Source organism: Alexandromys fortis, unplaced genomic scaffold (genome assembly GCF_014885135.2).
Source record: "Alexandromys fortis isolate MF-2015 unplaced genomic scaffold, M_Fortis_MF-2015_v1.1 scaffold_27, whole genome shotgun sequence".
NCBI lineage: Eukaryota > Metazoa > Chordata > Mammalia > Rodentia > Cricetidae > Alexandromys > Alexandromys fortis.
This window is the reverse complement of record NW_026067952.1, coordinates 3547398-3565531: the sequence shown is the minus strand read 5'-3', so window position 1 is coordinate 3565531 and position 18134 is coordinate 3547398. Positions and strand designations below refer to the sequence as shown.

At 39.7% G+C, this 18134-nt stretch overlaps 1 protein-coding gene and 1 long non-coding RNA gene across 4 annotated transcripts in view; one reads left to right on the top strand and one right to left on the bottom strand.

Moving 5' to 3' along the window:
- Positions 1 to 18134, top strand: part of LOC126507129 (seminal vesicle secretory protein 3A-like) — a 63304-nt gene that overhangs the window by 37981 nt on the left and 7189 nt on the right. For 2 of the 3 annotated variants that reach the window (XM_050151322.1, XM_050151321.1), the window contains exon 3: positions 16767 to 17100. The exons of the other annotated variant lie outside the window; for it this stretch is intronic. The gene's annotated coding sequence lies outside the window, so the exon portion shown is untranslated. The remainder of the gene's footprint in view (positions 1 to 16766; positions 17101 to 18134) is intronic. 3 annotated transcript variants of the gene reach the window in all.
- LOC126507133 (uncharacterized) lies at positions 11088 to 13985 on the bottom strand. The gene is made up of 3 exons (XR_007593426.1): positions 13001 to 13985; positions 11815 to 12133; positions 11088 to 11234 (listed from the first exon to the last, which is right to left on the bottom strand). It is a non-coding gene; the product is annotated as an uncharacterized lncRNA (long non-coding RNA).

The window sequence follows — 18134 nt, the reverse complement described above, 5'->3', positions numbered from 1 at the left end:
GGGAGAAATTTACTGTGTTTGGCTAGAGACAGGAATGACTGTGTTTGGTTGGAACAAGGAGAAAGGACCCTGGTTTCCTTATTTCATTATTTTCATGAAATCACCTAAAATCACAGTGCCCTCTCAATGAGGGAAAAGTGTTTTGCAAATGAAAACTTCCGTTGTCAGCTGTGCCTATCGCCACTAGTGGATATGTTAATGTAAGAATTCTAAGACTGTATTGAGACTGGAAACCAAGAGAACCTGTCCACATCCTATAAAAGTGCAGTACCCTACAACTTCGAGAAGACCCCCAATGGTTCGTAAGGCTGGCCTTTAGTTTCCCATGCAGATGCGGTGTGGGAAGAGCACAGTAGAATTAACCATCTCTGCAGAGAGCCTGCATGTTCTCACTGCAGCCTGGCGGGCATCTAAGACAAGGCTTGTGGAAAAAGTCCTTTCAGTCTCTCTATCCCCAAATGTAGTTCACTTAGAAGGATGCTGTGTGGAGGGTTAAGGTGAAGTTCACTTGTGTTTTCATGGGAGGAACGGACATAAAGGTACTCAGTCACCAAACAGAACACGAGGATGCTGGCTTTTATCTAGGAGCTCTGAGCACCTGCTAATCTGACCTCTTTGTTCCAAACTGAAGATAACTGAGTCCTCAGTAGAGATGCCAGTCAAAAGATTTGAAATTACCAAGAAGGCAAATCACTTCCCTTTCTTGCTGACTTCTCCACTACTCCATGCCCTTCCCTTGAGGAAATACCTGCAGGAACTCTTCTCTGGAGAGCTGACTTGGAGAAGAATAAGTTAGAAAATGGATTTTGATCACTGATCAAGAACAGTGTGCATCATGCTCTGTCTACAAGACAAAGATAAAACTGAAGAACTCTTGATATTCACAAAGAAAATCAGAAAAAGTCCAATAAAAACTACCAGGAGATCGTGACATCGGAACAGAACTCAATTGCATTTATAATGGGCTGCTGGATCTCAGGATTCATGGCAGTGATAAAGGTAATCACAGGATCTATGATGTCTGAAGAAGAAACATGGCATGCTGACGAAAACCATCTTCATAATAGTGCATCATGAGGAAGGAAAAACCTTAGGACAATTTAAAGTAGAGGACAGAAATGGTGTCTTCATAATTGTTATAAGTACAGACAAATTATACTTCCAAGGCAGAAGAAAAGATGACTTTTAAAATCTTGTCTTCTTGTTAGGGGTCATGTTATATATAGATGCATGGGCTGTTCCTGAGTTCCACAGTTCTGCTGTGATCAGTTATTCTGTAATAGTCTCTGTTGCAAAGAGAAATTTCTTTGCTAGGTGGCAAGAACTACATGTATCTGTGGGTACAAGGAATAATAATATATTATAATATCAAAAAACCCTTTTCTATCTAAAAACATTTAATAAATCTTTATCATTTAAAAAACTGGCAAGTATAAAACTGTGCCCAATGGGAAGTACAGCCTCAGTGCTCCCGCACTCTCCCTCCCTAGGAGCAAGCCCCACCACCTGTGAGCCACTGTAGAGACTGAGAGCCAGGAGTTTGAGGTTGGCAGATTGCTTGACTGCTACAGCTCCCTCTGTCCCACCTAGGGTTTGTTGCAGATCAGTCTGAGCTCTCTGAGCCTAGTTCTTCCTGTTAGTTCACTTGGCTTTCCCAGTCTCCTTCCTCAGGCAGTGTATTTACTACTGAGAAAGAGCTGAAGGCCTCAGAGTTCTGACTCCTCCACCTCCAGCCTCGGTGGAGACTTCGTTGTTCCCACTCTCTGACATACTCAGGATTTGCCCCAGGGCTTGGACATTTGCTGTCTCTAGGTGAAAGTCTTCTAGAGTGAGTGGGAATCTGCCAAATTCACAGGCTAAAAACTCCCTGGCACCTGCCATGGCTCTAATACGCAAAGGAGGTGTGGTTATAATGTAAAGGCAGCTCCAATGCCGAGAACTGACCCTTGAAGCCTCAAGTCCTCGGCTTACATCGAATACCAGCCAGAACAGCAGAAATGACCATGGAGTCCAGCAGTGACTTAGCGTTCCCCCCACATGTACTTGGAAGATTTAGCAGTATAGGATCCAGAAATAGGCCTGCCAAATTCTCTGTCATTTTGAAATGATTTATATTTTTTTATTTCTTTCCTTTTACTGTATTTTTTGTACTGATCATAAAAGAACAAAAAGCTTCATATAAATTTAATAGTACCACTCTCTCCTATATTATCTGTGTTGAGATCATCTAAAAAGAAAATCAACAAAATTCTGCTTAAGCAACTACAGATCAAATATGCCTAATAGACATCTGCACACCTGAAGTTCGTACTCATTATCTGAAGCCATGGAAATTTCTCTAAGATGGATCATGATTTAGGCTCCAAAACCAAGTTTTAACAAACTCAAAAGAATAAGGCACTTTCTTATATCTCATTAGTTAGAAACGCTGCAGAAGCCACAACCACGTAGAGATGAACAATATTCAATTTTCAATGGTTTAGTGAGTTTTTGAGGAAATCTGGGGGAAATGAAAAATTTTCCATAACTACTGAAAAAGCAAGATGCTTTGAGATAAGGCAGAGGCAGTTATAATAAGTTTATAGATATGAGCGCTTGCCTTAAAAAGATAGATACTATCTTATAATGAAACAGAAACCGCAAAAGTACAAGGAATCTGTCAGGAGAACTGATTCTTCGAAAAGATAAACAAGATTGGCAAACCTTTGACCATATTAACAAAAAGTTACAGAGAGAAATTCTAAATTAATAAAAGAAAAAAGGATATTATAACAGATACCAGTGAGACTCAGAAAACCATATTTAAAAACCTCTATTCCACTAAAGTGGAAAATCTGAAAGCAATAAAAAAATTCTTGATGAATTCAACACACCAAAATTCATCCAAGATGAAATCAATTTTTACTGACTCCAAAACAGGAGTGAGATTGAAGTAGTGATAAAAGTCTTCCAATTTTTAAAAAAAAGTGAAGTGCCACAGGAATTCACTGCAGTTTTACCAGAACTTCACAGAAGGACTATCATTAGCATCACTTAAATTATTACATACAATAGAAAGGAAAGGCTTCCAAATTCTTTATATGAAGTCAGTATTACCCTGATGAATGCACGCATGCGTGCGTGTACACACACACACACACACACACACACACACGAGAAGAAAAAGAAAATTGCAGACTTATCTCTCTGATGAGCATAGATCTAAAAATTTTTAACAAACTATTGGCAAACCAAATCCAAGATCATATACAAAAGATCATTCATCAGAATCAAACTGGTTTCATTCTAGAAATGCAGTACTTAAATCAATAAATGTCATCCATCATATAAATAGACTCAAAGACAAATCACATTATTGGCTCCTTTTATAAAATCCAAAGACTCATAGATGACATTTGGGACTTGAAGTTTAAAAACTTGTGTAGAGTAAAGGAAGTGGCCAGTGGAGTGAAGAGGCAGTCTACAGAGTGGAATAAAAATCTTTGCCAACAAAAACAGTACAGAGGATGAGGGTCCTGCATGTATAAAGAACTAAAAAATCTAAACATAAAAAACAACCCAATTTAAAAAATTAAGCTCTGGAATCAGACAGCGAACAGAAGGTGAAATAACTCAATGATGGAAACTATAAAGCTCCAAAGAAATAAACTGAAGAGTGCACTATATGTACAGATGGCCTACGAACATGCAGGCTACATATTGCAAAACTGGCTATCTTAGTAAGAGAAACCCACAGATTCAATGTAATCTTCAAAAAAATCCCAATGTCATTCCTCACAGGAACAGAATAACAGTAATGTAAAATATTTGCAAACCAAGTCTAAGACCATATCCAAAAAGATCATTCATTTTAACCACAGTGGCTTATTGCAATCATGTAGCCTAACATAAAATATAGTTTTATTCCAGTCTCCTCCTAAGGTTCTATTATTGCACTTAGGGTGGTCATTTTCCTCCACAGGGTCCTCAGCAAATCACATTGAAATTATCCTGATATAAAATTGCTTACTGTTTGGTGCTGAAAAAGGGGCTCAACCATTAAGAGCACTTACCACTCTTCCAGAGGACCTGGGTTCAACCACCATCCACGTTGCATGGCCTACATCAGCTTGAAACCCAGTTTTAGGGGGATCTGATGCCCTCTTTCAGGTCTTCTCAGACACACACACACACACACACACACACACACACACACACACACGTCATTTACATTGCTGACTGTGCCTGCTTATTTTTGCACCCTCTCCTGCTCTTTGGAGAAAATTTCAGTGTCTTCTTCATCCACAGCTTGATCTGGTAACTTTGCTCATAGTTTTGGATTTCACATCTTTAATCTACTGTGAAAAACATTTATAGACAATACCAATGGGAAAAATTTTTTAATGAACTCTCCAGAAACTTGTGGACTACAAGTAGCTGGTGATTGTGATGGTGTTATTAGTCCAAAATCCATGGGTGTTAAAGAAACATTTTCGCAGTTAAATGTCATGCATGGAATCAGCATTCCGAGTGTCAGAAGAAGATGTGATCACCGAATTGTTAGTAAGAGGTAAATGAAATTTTCATCTCGAATAATTTAAACATATAACGTAATTAAAATGGATGACATTGTCTAGATAGGTAAACACACGCAAGAGCTTCTGTAGTGTTGTATACAGGATATGGCTGCCAGGGAAACCTGATATCATATGTTCAGTTCTTTGTGCACTCTGAGTTTAAAGGACGGGGTAATGTTTGTGCAACCCTTTTGGCAATTTCTCAGGCTTCGCTTGTTCTAAGCTCTGAGCACAGGACACCGTGCTCCAGCCACCCATGCAGTTCTGTCCCCAGGAATCCTGAATGATTAGGGTCATGAGCAGGCCACTATGTGTCCCTTAGCTGAGTCATAGCTCCTCAGTGAATCTGTGGTAGGATCGCTACTCTGATAGAACCCAATCTTCCTCACCTTGTGGATGAAGAAACTGGAGTCCAAGGAGAAGACCCCTCCAGTTGACTCTGGGAGGCCGAGGCAGAAATGGGCCTGGCAAGTACTCATCCTGATATGACGTCATTTCTCTTTCAATATGATGCTGACCAAAGTGGAAGGATTTAGTACCCTTTCTCAAATCCAGAATATACAAAGAACTAAAAAATAAAATAAGAATAAGAGTAAAACCAAGAAGACAAACAACACAATTGAAAACCAGCTATGGTTCTGAATAGAGAAATTTAAAACAGCTAAGAAATACTTTAAAAGTGTTCAACATCATTAGTGATTGGGGAAATACGAATTGAAACTGCTTTGAGGCTCCTCTTACCCAGTTAGGCTAAGATTAAGAAAACAATTGAGAACAAATGCTCATGGAGATTCAGGGAAAGGAAGAACCCTCATTCACTGTTGGTGAGATTGTAAACTGGTGGAGCCAATAGGGAAATCAGTGTGGAAATTTATCAAAATGCTAAAAGTGGGTGTCTTAGTATTCTGTTGCTGTGAGGAGACACCAGGGTCAAGACAACTCTTAAAAAGGAAAATATTTAATTGGGGGCTTGCTTACAGTTTCAGAAAGTTAGTCCATAATCATCATGGTGGGAGCATGGTGGCATACAGGCAGACCATGATCTTGGATTGGTAGCTGAGGGCTTTACATATTGATCTGCAGGGAGAGAGAGTGAGAGTGAGCAAGAGAGAGAGAGAGAGAGAGAGAGAGAGAGAGAGAGAGAGAGAGAGAGAGAGAGAGAGAGAGAGAAACAGATGAGATTGACAGAAACAGAGACTGATACACACGAGACAGAGACAGAGAGAGATAGAGAGCTACCAAGCCTGAGCCTGCTGTGGGCTTTTGAAAAGTCAAAGCCCACTCCTAGTTAGTATTACACCTCTTCCCACATGGCCACACCTAACCCTTTCCTGACAGTTAATCAAATGGCACATTTTCCTCATGCATTCTTTGGTTGAGGGGCATCCAGGTTGTTTGCAGTTTCTGGCTATTACAAGTAATGCTGCTATAAATACAGTTGAGCAAATGTCCTTGTGGTAGTAGTGTACATTCTTTGGGTAAATGCCCCAGAAAGGTATTGCTGTGTTCTGAGGTAGATTGATTACCAATTTTCTGAGAACCTGCCATACTGATTTCCAAAGTTGTTGTACAAGTTTGCATTCCTACTAGCAATAGATAAGTGTTCCCCTTACTCCACACCCTCTCCAGCTATCATGGGTGGTCTAAGCCCTTCTGACTAGTGTAAAATGGTATCTCAGAGTTGTTTTGATTTGCATTTTCCTGATGGCTAAGGATGTTGAACATTTCCTTAAGTTTCTTATGGCCATGTGAGGTTCTTCTGTTGAGAATTCTCTGTTTAGTTCTGTACCCCATTTTTTTAGTTGTGGTATTTGGAATTTTGATGTCTAATTTCTTGAGTTCTTTATATATTTTTTGGAGATAAGTCCTTTGTTTGATGTAGGATTGGTGAAGATCTTTTCCCATTCAGTAGGCTGCCTTTTTGTCTTATTGATTGTGTCCTTTTCTTTACGGAAACTTCTCAGTTTCAGGAAGTCCCATTTATTTATTGTTGCTCTCAGTGTGTGTGCTATTGGTGTTATATTTAGGAAGTGGTCTCCTGTATTCTTCTACATGTTGACATCCAGTTATGCCAGTACCATTTATTGAAGATGCTTTCTTTTTTATTCATTGTACAATTTTAGCTTCTTTGTCAAAAATTAGGTGTTCATAGGTGTATGGATTAATATCCAGGTCTTCTATTTAATTCCATTGGTCAACCTCTCTGTTTTTATGTCAATACCAAGCTGTTTTTGTTACTATAGTTCTGTAATAGAGCTTGATGTCAAGAATGATGATGCCTCTGGAAGTTTCTTTATTGTATAGGATTGTTTTGGCTCTCCTGGTTTTTTTGGGTTTTTTTTCTTTTTTTTTTGCTTTTCCATATGAAGTTGATTATTTTTCTCTCAAGGTTTGTGAAGAATTGTGTTGTGATTTTAATGGGGATTGCACTGAATCTATAGATTGCTTTTGGTAGGATTGCCATTTTTATTATGTTGATCCTACCTATCCAAGAACATGGAAGATCTTTCCATTTTCTGTTATCTTCTGCAATTTCTTTCTTTAAAGACTTAAAGTTCTTGTCAAATAAGTCTTTCACTTCTTTAGTTAGTGTTACCCCAAGATATTTTATGTTATTTGTGGCTATTGTGAAAAGTGATGTTTCTCTTATTTCTTTGTTTCTCTGGAAGTAGAGGAGCTTTCTGGTGGAATTTTTAGGTTTATTTATGTATACAATCATATCACCTATTAGTTCAAGCATACTGTCTCAGTGGGTGGATCATCCCCTCATGGTCCTGACTTCCTTGGTCATATTCTCCTTCCTTTTCTGCTTTTCAACTTCACCTTTGGAGCTCAGTCCAGTACTCCATGTGGGACTCTGTCTCTATCTCCATCTGTCGCTGGATGAAGGTTTTTATGATGATATTCAAGATAGACATCAGTCAAGGTCCAGTTGAAGAGCAGAAGGAGGGAGAAGATGAGCAAGGAAGTCAGGACCGCAAGGGGTTGGTCCACCAACTGAGGCAGTGTGCCTGTTCTAATGGGAGCTCACCAAATCCAGCTGAACTGGGATTGAACGAGCATGTGGTCAAACTGGATTCTCTGATTGTGACTGACAATGGGGGCTGACTGAGAAGCCATTGATAAAGGCACTGGGACTTGTTTTTACGGCATGTTCTGGTTTTTTGGGGACCCTAGTCTATATGGATGCATAGCTTCCTAGGCCTGGATGTAGGAGGGAGGGCCTTGGACTTCCCACAGGACAGGGTTCCCTGTCCTCAAGCAGGGAGGGAGAGGGAGGAGAGTGAGTGGAGGAGTGGGAGGGGATGGGGAGGATGGGAAGAAGTGTAAATTTTTGAATGGAAAAAAGTGATTCAAATAAGGAAAAAAAAAAAAGGCATGTCTCTGTTGCCGGTCAGCAAACAGAGCCCACCTAAGAAAATGCTACTACCAAGAAGTCATGCTTAACTCTGTTCTTTTCTGTATAGAATTCCTTCTCAAGCTCTCTCAGATTTTATGTGGAAATAGTTGCCCCAAGTTGGCACCATTTTGTAGACAGAGACTGCTTGTTCATTCTCTGCCACCCAGACCTGAATAAGTCACACAGAAACTATATTAATTACAATACTGTTTGGCCAATAGTTTGGGCAAATTCTAGTTAACTCTTATATCTTAAATTAACCCAGTTATATTATTCTGTGTATCGCCACAAGGCTGTGGCTCACCAGTAAGGTTCTGGCTGATGACTAGCAACTGGTGTCTTTGTTCTTTGGCAGCTTCATGGCATCTCCTTGACTCCACCTACTTTCTCTCTATATCTCTGTTTGGATTTCTCACCTGGCTTTACTCTACTAAGCCACTGGCTAAAAGAGCTTCTTTAATAATTGATGGTAATAATGGTAATAAAACATTCATAGCATACAGAGATGAATCCCACATCAGGACACAGTCACTAAGACAAAACGACAGTCTACAGAATGGGAAAAGATCTTCACTAACCCCACATCGGACAGAGAATTAATCTCCAAAACATATAAAGAACTAAAGAAATGAGTCATAAAAATTACCAAATAATCCAATCAAAAATGGGCTACAGGTCTAAACAGAGAATTCTCAACAATAGAATTGCAAATTCCTAAAAGAAATTGCTCAACATTCTTAGCCATCAGGAAAATGCACATCAAAATGACTCCAGTCAGAATGGCTAAGTTCAAAAACACCAATGGTAGCTTATGCTGGAGAGGATGTGGAGTAAGCGGAACACTCCTCCATTGCCGGTGGGAATGCAAACTTGTAAAATGAGAAAAGATTGTATTAAAAAATTCTCCATAAAAAGAAAAAAAACAAAGTCATCTTTATTATGTTGAGGCATGTATGTCCCTTGTATCCCCAATCTCTCCAGGACTTTTATTATGAAGGGATATTGGATTTTGTCAAAGGTGTTTTCTACATGGAATGAGATGATAATGTAGTTTTGTTTTTCAGTGTGTATATGGTGGATTATAGTTACCTATTTACATATTTTGGACCATCCCTGCATCTCAAGGATGAAGTCTACTTGCTCATGGTGGATCATTTTTTTTGTTAAGATAGTAGTTTATTCAAAAGATTAAAAAAGGTTCCAGTCATTAAATTGAAGAAAATAATATAAAATTTCCCCTTGGTTTTCCACAAAGAACAGAGTGGTAGAGCTTTCTTTAAAGTCTCAGAGGAGATTTTAAACTGTTGCACATTTTGGTTTACTTAAACTTACTATTAGAACAATTGTCAACAAAAATGATTTTTGTGATAATCTTGTTTCAATTTTCTCTTAGTGTTGTTTAGTGATTTTTTTTAATATTTCACCCCTACAGAGTTAAAAAAAATTAGTTATTTTTGCCTTTATTGTTCAGAAATTCAGTTTGACCAAGAATACCCTCTGTTATAATTGATTGGTTCTCCCCTGATCAACAGTTGAGACAGTCTCTAAACAAGTGTGTTCTTGGATTCAGTTTGCACACATTTTATTGAGAATTTTTGCTTGTGTGTTCATAAGGAAAATTTGTCTGTAATTATTTTTTTTTTCTTTTTTGGGTCTTTACGTGTTTGGAACATCAAGGTAACTATGGCCTTGTAAGCGGAACTCAGCAGTGTTTCTTCTGTTCCAATTTTGTGGAATAATTTGAAGCACACTGGCATTAATTCGTCTTCTAAAGTTTGATAGAATTCTGTACTGAAGCCATCTGGCCCTAGGCCTTTTTGGGTTTTGAGACTTTTAATTACTGCTTCCATTTAACTAGCGGTTATATGTCTATTTAAGTTGCTCATCTGATTTTGATTTAACGTTGGCAGGTGGTATATATCAAGAAAATTATCCATTTCTTTTAGATTTTCCAATTTGGGTCCATTCCTTTTTTTAAAAAAAAAACTGTTATGTGCCTTTTCTCAAAGAAAAAATTGCTTAATGTATTCCAAAATTATATAATTCTTTCTGAAACCCTCATTGCGTTGAAACGGAAAGTATCAGTCAGTTTTAGTTGATGTGTTCTCCTAATGTGTTCGATTCTGAACCAACGTTTCCTTCATTTATCAGCTGTGACCCCATAGTAACCATATATTCTTATGCGGGAGAGATTGGTGGAACCTATGCGCTCATGTTCCCAACATATCCCGACCCCAAACTTCTGCTCCACAGCTGTAGAAGAACGACCATGTCAGCGCTCTATCTGCTGGATGCATCAATCACCCAAACCTCCTAAGGAAAGAAGGCTGTGATTTGTGTAAAGAAAGAGATGGATATACGCTCCAGGGTCAAGGAGGAGTGGCTCTGATAACTGCAAGAGCCTTGTTCTCATAGCACCAGGGCAAGGTCAGTTGCCATTTTCTCACACTCAGAATTATTGTTCCCTCTCTACCAGGGTGAAATACATCCCTGCCTAAGAACCCCTGTTAGTGAAGTTTGGCTGCAGAATCACAGAAGTGTCCTTACCTTATTCTGTTTCAACTATTATCTTGAAATTAAGTTCAAGGTTATTGTAATAACATTCTATTCATGTAGACACTGGGGATTTAATTTTGGAGAATATGAAGACAGATATTGTTGACAATAGGTGTGTTGCAGATGTGGAACTGGCAACCAACCCCTCATCCATAGCCTTTGAAGTTTTTTTTCTCTTCGTGATAATTTCTGCTGCTGAAAACTTCCTCCCTGGAATCCTCCTTAAATTCTGGCTATAAGGGCATGTGGACATTAGGGTTTGTTCCTTGAAGCCACCCTTTTCTCAGCTATTTCCTAGGTTGTCAGTTTCAAACCCCACTAGGAAAAGGGTCTAGAGGGCATTAGGATTATTAGCTCATAGAGCGACTCGCAGACTGCCAGCACCTTGTATTGTTGGGTTTCTATCTAGAATATTAAAAAACCTGTCCTTTATTATTATTTACCATGGGGATACAGGAAGGTAACTTCCTTAAATTTTGGAACTTTAAGTACAAAAATCCCACCCAGCCCCTAAATGTGACAGAGCTAAGAGGTCTCAGGAGTCAAAAGTTAATGATGCAGAATGTTATATTTTTATTGGAAAGAAATTATCATAATGAATGTGAGATTTAGGATTCTCAAGACAAGCAAGTGTGAGAGGGAAGCGTCGTCCATGGACTGCCTTGGGGACCACATGGGAGCTGCATGAAGACATCCCAGGCTTCGTCTAGGTGGTTTGACTCCTAGGGAGAGAGAGAACAATCTTAAATGTGGAGCGGGTGCAGAGGGGCCAGTGAGGGGGACCCATGTGTCTTTGCTTCCCCATTGTCAGCTGTTACTGCTACTTTTCCTCTCCTCTGAGTCACAAACAGGGACCATTTCGCACTCATTTCTTTCTTTTATCAAGAGAGGAGAGGAATCTGATTCTTGAATGTATGGTGATCTAAAGACGCTCTTCACTATAAAACTTCCAACATGATAAGCAAGAAATTAACCTTTGACAAGTGAAATTGTAAGAACTGATAAGATTATAAACTTATAAATGAAGTGAACTTCCAAGTTTTTTTTTTCTTTCACTTGTTGATTGTACAAGAGAAAACCATTGACAGTACACACTAAGGGTAGGGATTCAGGATACAGTCACAGCCCGGGTGCCTTTAAGCTCTATTCTGCCAGGTGCTTTTCTCACCTTCCTGAAGGTCACACACCACAGCTCCACTGGTGTGCACAGTGGGGACCAGTCCCATAGAATGACCCAGGGAGTGTCCATGCATAACTTCTAAACACTGCATAGGTATCTCCCTCACTAGGGAAAATACTCACCATCATATTGGTCCAGACCCTCTGCTGGTCAGTGAATGTATTATCTAAGACAGGTCTTGAGAAAACCGGCTCTTCTTTCTCTTTACAAATGAACTCTCACTTTCTGTATTAGAACCACTGTGATCCCCAGAGCTAACTTTACTTTTTTTATTACTTGATTCCTCATAGCTTTCCTCACTGGAGGAGGCTCTGTGGTCACTGAAAGAGATATCCGCCTTGTCAAGGGAGTATGATGTAGGAGAACCTAATGCAAACCTCCTCTCCCCCGAGCCTGTTTCATAGCTCTCGCTGGCCGTTTCTTCAGACTGTGAGAATTTTTCTGATAAGAAAAAAAAAAATAAACAGGTTTATTCTCTACCTGTATCTTTCTATCTGTATCTGTCTTTCTGGGTTTGTTGTGAAGTAAGACATTGTAAACAACCTGTGGTTTTGCTATTATTAATTAGTAAATCTGATTGCTCTGATTGGCTCTATCTTGTGGTACAACTTGTCTTTTGTGTTGTCTAGAAACTCCTTGATCTTTTGTCTAGTTAGAAATAGGCTTGATCTACTTGGCAACTGTAGTTAATAATTCATTTGTGTTTTAGTAAAGAAACTTGCCTGAAGATCAGAGAGTAAAACAGCCCCACTGGTCAGTCTTACAGACCAGGCCGTGGTGACACAAACCTTTAATCCTAGTAGCCACCCTAGTTTTCCGTAGAAACTGGGTAGCAGTGGTGCACGCCTTTAATCCTAGCACTAGAGAGGTTGCTAAAACAGGAAGGGAGGGCTCTCACTCATGGTTTTACCTGAGATTCCTAGAGGTAGGATTGCCATTTCAGACTGAGGGAGAAGTAAAAGCCAGTGACTGGTTGTTGTGCTTTTCTGAACTTCGGGCAAGTTTTATTTATTAAAATACAAATAAAATATCACAACATTTGCAACTGTCCTTTGTTCCTCCTCTAATAATCGGCAATAAGAATCTTTGAGTTACATGGTCTCCAATGTTCCCTTGCAATCCCTGCCACCAACTTTTTGGACATCAATTCACTGATATTCATGCAAGAGCTATGGAAGAAGCTATGCAAGACTAGCTTCTCATCAGAATTGAGAGTCCTTGGAAAACAGCATTCTTCAGATCCTAGAGGTCCCTTTTAAAGAACATTGTCTTTGTTGCTTTGCCCCAAGGTCAACCCTTCCCACTTACGTTTGGTTTTCTTCCCAGTGGCTTCTGTCACCAGGAAGAGAAGCAATGCGAGGAGGAAGAAGCTGGCAGTCTTCATCTTGTCAGAAGAGACCTTGACTGAAAGTTGAGCTGTTCCTAATTTATATGTTTCCAAAGTGGGTGTACCTGGAGTTGTATAAGGCACAACCCTGCCCTACTTATCTCCCCCTCTGCTATGCAGGTGGTATTGCCATTATTTCTTGGAATTCTATAAAAGCATATCATATCAGAGACCTTCTTCTTTATCTCCAACCCCAGCCAATCTTTATCAACACTTGTGATCATTACACACAGTTTCCTGCATTTCTGAAAGAAATTCATTCAGAACTGGAGAAGACAATTCTTTCATGGTACAAAGTATCCATACTGTGATCAAACTTTGGGCAGTACAGTATATGGCTCTCTCTGTCCTCATCTATATTATATAAATTTGTGCTTATAATTCCTTCAAGTTAACTTTGAATATATTGTACCTGACAAATAATATAGAGGTGTAAAGACACAAAAAAGAATGAACTCAAGAAATCCAACTGAAAAATTCAATGAGGCCACTAAAAACTCCAATGAAAAGCCTCACCAACAGAATGGATTGTGTTGGAGGCAGGATGTGAAGGACGGAAAACAAAATAAAGGCATTGGATCATTTAGTAAAGAACAATGAGAATTTTTTTTTAAAAAAGAACACATAAATGGAACCATGGGAGAGTTTTTGAGGCACTGAGAACAGATGTAACCTCTGAATTGTGGGCATAGAGGAAGGATGAACAATAACATAGCAAAGCATAGAGAATACATTCAGTAAAGACATAGGAAAAGATACTTTTACTAAAGAGATGCCAATTTTTGCACAAAAGGCTTACTGAACACCAAATAGGAAAGACCTGGAATATATATAATGATATATTTAAAACATTAAAAACAGAGAATGAAGGGTTTTAAAACTAACATAAATGTCAAGTCACATAAAGACAGGCCAACTAGAAAAACATGATTATTCAGCAGGAATCTTTTTTTTAAATATTTATTTATTTATTATGTATACAATATTCTGTCTGTATGTATGTCTGCAGGCCAGAAGAGGGCACCAGACCTCATTACAGATGGTTGTGAGCCACTATGTGGTTGCCGGGAATTGAACTCAGGACCTTTGGAAGAGCAAGCAATGCTCTTAACCACTGAGCCATCTCTCCAGCCCCTTCAGCAGGAATCTTTAGAGCTAGAATGGTCAAGAAAGATACAAGTTCTGAAAGATCACAACTGTCAACCAGACTACTACACTCAGCAAAACTATCTATTAAAGTTGAAGGAGAAATAAAAATATTCCATAATAAAAACAGGGTAAGGGAATTTATGATCACTAAGCCAGATCTACAAGAAGATACTGGAAGGAATTCTCTGGTTTGAAGAGAAAACTGAACACAGCATTAAGATACAGGGAACAAATAAACAACTGTAGAACATTTATCCAAAAGAGGCTAAAAAAGACCATAGGATCAACAAAATGATAGGAAATGATACATGTCTTTCAATAATAACTCAAGACTGTTAATGATCTCTGTGGTGGTTTGAAAGCAAATGGCCTCCAAAGAGAATGGCACTATTAGGAGGCATGGGCTTTATGAGAGTAGGTATGGTCTTATTGAAGGAAGTGTGTCATTGTGGAGGCGGATTTTGAATTCTCATATGCTCAAGTTACCGCCCAGTGTTAACAGTCCACTTCCTGTTGCCTTCTGATCAAGATGTAGCCATTACCATGTCTGTCTGCATGCTGCCATGCTCCCTGCCATGATAATAATGGACCAACATCTAAGTCCATGCTTCTACAGCGTCTGATTCTTTACAGAGACTAAAATACACATTTGAGGAAAGATGGCATCTTCAACAAATGGTGCTGGTGAGACTGGATGTCTAAATGCATAAGAAGGAAAGTAGAGCTTTGCCTCTCACCTTACAAAAAAATTTAACTTCAAATAAAAAACCTCAACACAAGAGCTGGTACCCTGGCCAACCACTGGCCTGAGCTCTGGGAGTCCAGTCAAAGAGAGGGAGGAGGGATATATGAGCGACGGGGGTCAAGATCATGAAGGGGAAACCCACAGAGACAGCTGAACCGAGTTCCTGGGACATCACAGACTCTGGACCAACAGCTGGGGAGCCTGTATGGGACTGAATGAGGCCCTTTGCATGTGGGTGACAGTTGTGGGGCCCCTGACAGCGGGGCCAGGATCTACCCCTGGTGTATGAGCTGGCTCTTTGGAGCTCATTCCCTATGGTGGGATGCCTTACTCAGCCTTGATGCAGGGTGAGAGGCTTGGTCCTTTCTCAACTTGATGTGCCAGGCTTTGTTGACTCCCCATGGGAGGCCTTACCCTTTCTGGGAAGTTTATGGGCGTGTGGGGGGAGTTGAGGTAGGGAGTAGAAGGAAGGGAGAGAGGAGGAGCTGTGGTTGGTATGTAAAATGAATGATAAAAAAAGAACTGGAGCTCAGAATCTGATAAAGGAGAAAGTAGGAGATATTTTTTAACTTAAAGGCACAGGAAAGGACTTTCTGTTTAAGATTTCAGCAGTGCAGGCATTAACATATGGAAATTATTAATTATAATTATCAATTGTAACAATGAATTATTAATAAATGGATTGCAATTAATAAATGGGACTTCATGAAGCTATAAAGCTTCTTTACAGTAAATGACACCATGACTTTGCTGAAGATGCAACCAACAAAATAGGGAAAAGCATACCAGATATACATCTGACATAAGGTCAGTGCCTACCACAGACAAAGAACTAAAAAACTAAACACTAATAAGAACAGGCCCAGAAAAACAAATTTCACATGTTTTTTTCTTATTTTCAAAAGTTAGCTTTGAATCTTGAGATACCTGTGTCCCATTTGGAATAGCAGCAGAGGCTAGGAAATTATTAAGGCACCATGGAAGGGATTTCAAAGGGAAGGAGGTAGAACTAAGAGGTGGAAACATTAAAGAAGAAGCAAGCAGGAGAGAGAGTCTAAATGTGTGTGGACGGAAGAGCAAGGTATGGGGGGAATAGTACAGATGGGTCACTAACACAAAAGACCTCTCAAAAAGTCATATAAGAACCTACTACTGTAGAAGCTTCCTAAAATACACACATACACATATATAAAGAGTTTAAATGGAGTTACCCTATAATAGAACAACGATGTCCCTACTAGACACCACAGAGTAACAAATCAAAAGCCCAGTGTTAGAAATGTTTACCTCTATAGCAATTGTCAGTCACTGAGGCCCCCTAGCTCCCCAGACATTACAAGCAAGTGCCAATGTTCTCAGTTATCTCCAAAACTAGACATAAGACCCTATTGCTGAAGATACCATATACTTGAATCATAGAACATGGGGAATTCAAACCATTGTTGGCCTGGAAGCCTTGTTCCTACTGGCTAGATCTCATATGCTGGAAGGTGCTATGCATACTTCCAGAAGAGAGAGTAATCATCAATCTCACCTAACTGTATTCCCTATGAGCTATAATGATGGGCAGCCTGGCAAGACATGCCCACTGATGCAATGACGAGGCAGTAATCAACCATCTGACTGAGTTTGAGGACCTCTCCACAAGTTGAAAAAACATACCTGGCACTGTAACTGGGCCCAAGACACTGTGGCTAGACACCCCATAAGTTGTGGGGGACAACCTACCACTTTATTCTGCTAAAGAGACAAAGTATTAAACTGACTCCTAATGACTTATCATTTACTTACAGATTAACACATCTTTCCAGCCTTAGCAGAGAAGCTTCCCGTCCCCCAGTAGATGATGATTTACATGGAGACGCACAACTGGTCAAGTCATAGAGAAGAAGAGATGGCATACTGTTTAGCCCTAGATGGGACCTTTCTATCACACCCTCTCTGCCAAAGGCCCAGGGACCCTGTAGAGCCTGGGTCAATGCTAAGAGCCAGAGGCAATGGCAGACTGCAAGGAAACTGTTTTCTGGATCTGGTAGGACCGTTGTACACACAGACTCAGCACTTGCGGCAGCGTGCACAAGGTCTGGAGAAGATCAAGCCTGGCAGAATCCAGGGTGGAAAGGGACGGTAAGCATAAAGCCCCACTTGTTGCTGCAGAGCTATTGGCAGCTGATGGCTGGGGGAGGGTATAGTGAGCTTTATCTAAGGTTGTGGCCCCTAATAGGATGCTCCATGTGGAAGGCCAAAATCTAGGAGTATAAGGGTAACACAAATTGCATTTGATTGAAAAAAAAAAAAAAACAACCCAAGAGATAAGAAAATAACCAGATGGCTAGAGAAGGATGTTAATTTTGATGAAGTTAGGGGAGGAGGTAAAGATGATCAAAGTACATTGAATGAAATTCTCAAAGTAATAAAAATAAGAAAAATGCCACAAGTTAAAATAAAAGGGAATTTATTGTGAATGCATGATACAGTCTCATAGACTAATTAAATACTGGCCACCTAGGCTGGTTCCATAACTCAACCTTCATGCACATTAGAGAGCCATCGGTGTGTAGGTATGTATATAGTATGTTGCTTTTGCCATGTGACCAGGAGTGATATAGCAGGATCATAGATTTGTCCTGTTGTTAGTTTGGGGGTGGGTGGGTGTTGCTTGTTTGTTTTTAGAAACTTCCATACTGTTTTCCAGAGTGGTTGGATGAACTTGCATTCCCACAAGCAGTGTGTGAGGATAAAGACTAAATTTCACAGGCTCTTAAGATGGCATGCAAGCTGCTATGGGAGGGAAACAGTCAATATTCTGGGTGTACGTTTGTACAGGATGTAAGGCAGCATTTGACTTAGCTATCTACATGTCGATATTCAATGTTGCCAGCACTAATTGTTAAAGAGGTTGTCTTTATTAAAGGTGTCACCTTTGTCAACATTGTGGTGAATAGAACTGCATGGGTTTATCTCCGAGTTCTTCATCCTATTCTATTTATTTTGGTTTTTTTTTTTTTTTTGTGTGTGTGTGTGTGTGTGTTTCTATCTTGCTGGGTTTGATTCTCTGGTTCTGCTGGGCAAGTTGATATAGGGGACTTGCTATTGCTCAAGCATTGCTTCTTCTGATCAAGATTACTTTGGGTGCTCAGGATCTTTTAAAACAGGAATTT